General features: G+C 45.8%; 1 pseudogene; it reads left to right on the forward strand.

The window, feature by feature from the left end:
- The first annotated feature begins 241 nt into the window (after positions 1 to 241).
- LOC146042454 (polymerase delta-interacting protein 3 pseudogene) lies at positions 242 to 3,158 on the forward strand (annotated as a pseudogene).
- Positions 3,159 to 7,061: the final 3,903 nt, after the last annotated feature.

Here is a 7,061-nt window from a genome sequence, read left to right on the forward strand (position 1 = left end):
TATGTCGGTATTTTGACCTTGTCGGGATTTTAAATGTCGGGATTTTGTCCTTGTCGGTATTATGACCCATTCGGGATTTTGACCCTGTCGGGATTTTGACCATCGGGATTTCATACCGAATCCCTGCTCAACACAAATGCACCGGCAAAGAGGGACCTGGAAAGTGAAGACCATACGCTTAAGGTGTGGTCGGCATCCTGTCGTTAGGTCAATAGCATCTAGGTTGACACGACATGGTCAAATGCAAGACAAAAGGCTGACCCAAGTAAAATGTCGACATTGCAAGAGTTGACACATGAAATGTCGACATGTTTTTCATAAATGTTGTAAATTTTTTGGATTTTTCATAGGTTACCATCCACGTGGACTCCGATTGGGAATGGTAAGTGTGTCGAGTGCAGCAGTAACGGAGCGAGGCATCTGTCCCAAAACATGACGAACGAAGAGTGCCATCCGACGGAACGCAGTGCACTAATTGGGATTCCACAATCTCATGTGTCGAAAATTGACACACACACAAAAAAACCCAGAATAAACTCATTTTAACCTTTTGGTTGTGTCATCTTTTTGTCTACGTCCACCTTGTGCATGTTGACATTTTGGTGTTGATCTAATGACTATCGACCTAGACACTGTCGGCTCTTCATACTAAAACAGGTGTAGTCTCAGTTACCTGAATTAGGGGTTACAAAGTAAAGATATAAATGTTGTCTAACAATGGAGTGCCCTCACTTCTGCGTCACGCTGTGGGAAGGTAGACAGTTGCCACCCACGTCCATATTTACCTTACACTTTATAAAACCGAGACCTGTAATGTGGGTTGTTTAAGTGTCTGGATTAAGGTGTATCGGGATCGGCGGGATCCTGTAATTTGGTCCCAACATTGCCGCAATTTCAATCCTGAAATTCCAGGATGCGGGCCAGCGTCTGAGCACCCGTGCGGCCCTGCTGCCCACCCGCTTTTAATTAGGGAAGCCAATCCCAGTTTTGAGAATTTTTCAATACTGAAACCCAAATTGTCTTTTGCCATAATCCACGTAAAACGGGTAGTAAATGTAGATGGTAGTAAACGGTGTATAGATCAAAGCATTGGTCACATTTCCCTCTCTCCTGCAGCTCTTGGATTGTCTTCTACGTACTATTGCTGGATCCAGCTGGGAAAATAAGCCTATAGCCTCAACGCTGATGCCGGCACCTAGCTGGGTCCTCACCGCCGACAATATCGCCCTCGGAGGAATCACCAAGTGTGTATAGGGCTATAGACATCACCTATACTGTAGCGTTTCCATATCTTGGTTTACAATACATTCCTCGGATCAGCTCTTCTCATTAGAGGCCCATATTTCTATGCTGCCTGCAGTGCTGTCCACATGTCTTTTGCTGACACTTTCCAATCTATAATCGAAGACCTGCATTGCTCAACACTTACTCCAGTTATCCGCATGCCTTTCTCTATATCAATCTTTCACATATTAGTTTTTTTTTTTCATTGCAATGATCTGTATTTTCTCTGCACTGTTGGTGGAGAAAGACCGTGTAGGACATTGTATATGTCTGAGCAGCACAAACTCACGGGTCTGGACACTGGCTGAGCTTTGGAGAGGAGGGGTTATGTAGATTTAGTGTGGTTCTGTATTGGTTATTGTTCAGGGGTGGAGTTATAGGTTAGTCTCTTAGCTTTGGTTTACGAAAGCTTCTGCCTCTTTCCAGTTTGATCGTTGCACACCCTCTAGCCCTAAGTGGTTGTGTTTTTGATATATAAGTTTTGTTGGCTTTTCACGGTCGCCGTTTCAGTGGAGTGCAATTAATATGTCAGTGAGTATGCCCCAGCAGGCAGTTATGCAGATACAGCAGTCCACTTGCCACCAGTTTTTAGAGAACATTTGATGCTCGTCAGAAAATTGGTGTGACTGATGCACGCCAAAAACTAGGGATAAAATATGCCCGTGAAAAGTTGGTTGCCAAAGATGCTCGCTTCCGCATAACGGGTAAAGTGCAGGACGCCCGTGAAATGCTGAATTCGAGAAAGCAACTGATCATGGCAGGAGACAAGCCTATCAAAGAGATGGACGCTCATGAAAAGATTACTTTAAGAGGAGTGCTCCAACAGTAGCTGCTATGGCACAAGGTTCATCGGCAATAAACCTCACAAAAACCATCCAGATTCCACAACACAAGACCATTTCAGGTCTGAATAACTCTGTCAAGGGAATGCGAATAAATGTGGTCAACCACCAGCCTGTAAAATGTCATCTCAGGATGATGACTATGATGATGAGGATGATGAGATGGAACTTGCTCCCATCCCTTCCAAACCGATGAAAATCACAGCTGCAAATACAGAAAAGACCAGGAACATTGAGCAACCAATTTTCACTTGGCCAAACATTACCTTTCACTAAAGTTGTACAGAATGATACGTACACCGCTCCCAGTGCTACACCGCCTGCCCCAACAGTACCTTTACTACGGACTAAAACGCTGACTAATATGTCACGTACTCTTATTACAAAGGAGGCCCTACCAGCCGTACCACCTCCAACAGAGTCTGTTTTCAGCCCCCTAGAAGGAACGAAAATGAAGATAAATAATTTGCACCCAAGGGTCACAGAGGAAGATATAGTAGAGTTATTCTGTGTATGTGGAGCCCTGAAGCGTGCACGCTTACTAAGCCCAGGTGTTGCGGAAGTTGTGTTTGTCAGAAAGGAACATGCAGTTGGTGCCTACAAAAAATACAACAACAGATATTTAGATGGACAGCCAATGAAATGTAATCTTCATTTGAATGGCAGTGTCATTACATCAGACCAGCCTATTCTGTTGCGATTAAGTGACACACCAGTAACAGCTAAGAAAGAAGGGTAAATAAGAAGAAATAACACCTCATCCTCCAATGCTACTCCCAACCCACCAGCTGAAGTTGATCCAGACACTATCCTAAAAGCACTCTTCAAATCATCAGGGTCATCAGCAGTAGTCCAGCCAACTGCTTTCAAGATAAAGCTCTGAGACCTACATTGATTTAGGTGTCAGTAAAAGAGATTTTGGAGATTCTCTTTGACCAATTCAGTGATGGACCCAGAGACTAAGACGCAATGACCATTTTGTTTCCCTGACATTTTGTTTAGTGCTGCTGACCAGCAGTGTAATTCATGTTGAAAGGAAGTAGGTGGTAGGTATTGGACAATCAAGCCTCTTCACTGCATAATAGTGTAGCTCATACTCCATGGTAACTACTGTAGCCACATGGTTACTTTTACTATCATGGACATCTAAATGTACATGAACTGGTTTACCTTGTTTAAAGGTTATCTCTAATCTGTTTCTACTAAAGGAAAGTTTTTGTGTTCTCCAAAGTAATGAAGTCGATCTCCCATAAAGGATTTAAGAGCAACTGGATAAACCACAGAGATGTGGTCTTTAATGTATTTGAAAAGACAATTTTTTTTAACCAATTATAAGTTTGATGTTGATGCGGTTTATATTCTTTAAAGAGGATATCCATGTTCATTGTATTGGTAATGTGCATAACAAGTGATTGACTCCTCTGCGCTGTGTTCTCTCCATCATTAGTTAGTGTTTCCTGGAACAGGGTGAAATGATGTTTTGGAGGGATGCAGAGTACCTACCCCCTGCCATGAAAGGACCAACAAGGCTAAAATAGAAATTGCTTTTATATAAGAGTTATTCAATTCACAATACCATTTATATAAATTGCCATACATTGAAATTTTTTTTTTATATATACAGTAGCAGCCTAGTATGTAGTTGTACTACTAGGTAGGTACACTTAGTCAGTAACACTGCCAGTGGCAACAGTGGACTGAGTAAATAATACTGGCAACCTCTATTCACAGTATTCAGTGCAGGTAGCACCAGTGGACTATATATCATTCAATTAATTATTAATAATATAGCAGCCTAGTAGGTAGAGAAAATAAACTACTATGTAGGAAGGCAGGCAGGCAGGCAGTAGCACTGCCAGTGGTCAACACAAAAGGTAGTTGTTATATTACACACCACCAGTAGCTTTATGCAGTGCACCAGCAGAATTTATAATAATTAATTTTATTATTAGGTACTGCTTGGCAGTGGCACTCAGTGGCAAACGTCAGTGCACCAGCAGCATGGAATAATTTTTTACAGTCCCACACAGCACAAGTATTATTTTTTAATTAAATTAGATAAAGCAGCCTAGTATGTACTAGGTAGGTACACTAGGTAGGCAGTAGGGATTCAGTATTGAATCCCGGCGGTCGGGATCCCGGCGTTCAGAATCCCGACGCCGGAATCCCGACAGCCGAAATGCCGACAAGGGGGGGACGTGGATTGCCCCCCCTTGCGGGCTCGCTGCGCTCGCCACGCAGCGGGCCCGGTGCCTCGCTACGCTCGGCACACTAATTTATTCTCCCTCCAGGGGTGTCGTGGACACCCCAGGAGGGAGAATGTGTCGGCATTTCGGCGGTCGGGATTCCGGCGTCGGGATTCTGAACGCCGGGATCCCGACCGCCGGGATATTAACTGCATCCCGGCAGTAGCACTGCCAGTGGCAACAGTGGACTGAGTAACTAAATAATACTAGCAGATTCAGTGCAGGCAGCACCAGTGGACTATATATATATATATATATATATATATATATATATATAAAATATATAATTAATTGTTAATATAATATATAATATTACAGCCTGCACAGCACCAGAGGTAGACCCCAGCACAGAGGAGACAGTAGTACTACAGGTACACAGTTAGACTGTTCTCCTAAGCAGAGAGGAGAACAGAGTACACAGCAGCACTGAGGGAGACAGCCCAAGTGAATAAAATAATTAATTACAGCACAGCACACCAGAGGTAGACCGCACAGAGGAGACAGTAGTACTACAAGTACACAGTTAGACTACACAGCAGCACTGAGAGACAGCACCAGCGATTGAAAAATATTGCGCTCAAGCTCAAGTTTAAGCCCCAGCAGCAGCACCAACACACCCTCTCCCAACCCACTACTAGACTGGAGTGAAGATGGCGGGCGCAGCAGCCGCTTATAAAGCCTCGCGAAATCTGGCGCCGGGAGATGACGTTCTGACCACGAGGACGGACCCGAGTCAGCCGGGAATCTCCGAGCGCTGCTCGGAATCGGGCTCGGAATGATGACGTCCGTGGGGGCTCGGATCTCCGGAATCCGAGTCTGCACATCTCTAATTTCTGGATACAAATACACCTATTTTTTTTTACAAATTTCCCCCATGTGTCAATCATTGCCATGTTGAACTCATTGTCAACTTAGTGCATGTCCACCTTTAGTCTCAACCTATTGGCTGTCTATCTAGAACAGGGCTGGCCATCCCAGCCCTCGAGCTCTATCACTGCTCCATGTATTCCAGACCACCTAGTTGGTGCACAGGTGCAGTCATTACTAAGTGTCACATTACTAGATCACCTAGCTGGTGCACAGCAGTAGTCATCACTAACTGTCACATTGACATACCACCTAGCTGGTGCACAGGTGTAGTCATTACTAACTGTCACATTTCCCAGACCACCTAGCTGGTGCACAGGTGCAGTCATTACTAACTGTCACATTATCAAACCTGCTGCAGTCATTCCTACTATAGATCCACAGGTTGCCTGAGACACAGGAACTGATGGTAGGTCTTGAGAACTGGTGTGGCCACATCTGATCTAGATGCTGTTGATCCAGATTCCAGTGTAGAAATGTGTCTGAGTCGACTTCCTGTCAGTCAAATTGTGAATGGATTGCAGTTAGATATTTTCACTATTTCAGTCGCTCTTTGGCTCGCACATACGTAGTATCTGTACGCACGCGCAGACATTTGCTAATCCAACGGATTGCGAATTCGCACCGGAGTGATCAGCTCCGTATAACCCCCTGAGTACGATGAGTGTTGATGTAATGTGGGTAAGACTGGGTCCTAGGCACGTCATAGTCCTCTCATCTAGACATAGGTTTGGTGTAGAAGCTATTTGTGCACATAGGAACCCAGCGCCTCCCTACACATTCTCCGTATATGGATCCTATTGTCCTCGTCATGTCACCATACTGGTCTTGCTACATGTAGCGCTGTTCTCATTCAAAACTTGGGCCCTTATTCTGGTCCATTCGCAGCAGGGCAGCATTTGCACGTGGACCGATGTTTTTTTGGTACTTGTTTCCTAGCACGGCCACAAATCTTGGCCATCAGGGGTAATTTGAGTGGCCTGCGACGCGACCGACGCGATGCTCCCGATTTTTCCATTGAAATGCATTGAAAACAGTGAAAAATCGGGTCGGTCGCGTCGTGTGCACCTAAAAATGCTTAAATGGTCCAGACACGATGCCCCCGATTTCCCCATAGGGAACAATGTTAAATGCCTCAATTTACCCGCGATGACCACGATTTCCCATAGGAAACAATGTTAAATGGATCAATTTACCCAAATCAGCATAGGGAAGAATGGTAAATGGGCCAGAAACCTCAAAAAAACCCACAGAGCAGTGGAATGTCCCCCCAAAAGTAGTTGACGCCACCCCGCCATCAACGTGAACCCGAAGCGTGGCGAGCGCAGCGAGCCCGCGAGGGGCGGCGGTACGCGTCCTCCGACCTTTTCATGCCCTACTATCCACGTCGGCGTGGAGTTGAGAATAGAATAGTGTGGCGAGCGCAGCAAGCCACCGAGCCCGAAGCGTGGCGAGCGCAGCGAGCCCCGCGAGGGGACGCGGATACCTTCACAGGTAAACGCGTCCCTTCGCGGGCTTCCCAGGTGTCCGCGTGGCCATGGACACCTGGGAAGCCCGCGAGGGGACGCGTATAACAGTGAAGGTATCCGCATCCCCTCGCGGGGCTCGCTGCGCTCGCCACGCTTCGGGCTCGGTGGGTTGCTGCGCTCGCCACACTATTTTATTCTCGACTACACGCCGACGTGGATAGTAGGGCACGCTTCGGGTTCACGTTGATCGCGGGGTGGCGTATAGTACTTTTGGGGGGACATTTTTATGTTCAGGGGTGTTTTTGGTCCATTTACCATTGTTCCCTATGATAATTTGGGTAAATTGATCCATT

This window comes from Crinia signifera, chromosome 19, assembly GCF_055691185.1.
Source record: "Crinia signifera chromosome 19, ASM5569118v1, whole genome shotgun sequence".
In the NCBI taxonomy this organism is placed as follows: Eukaryota; Metazoa; Chordata; class Amphibia; order Anura; family Myobatrachidae; genus Crinia; species Crinia signifera.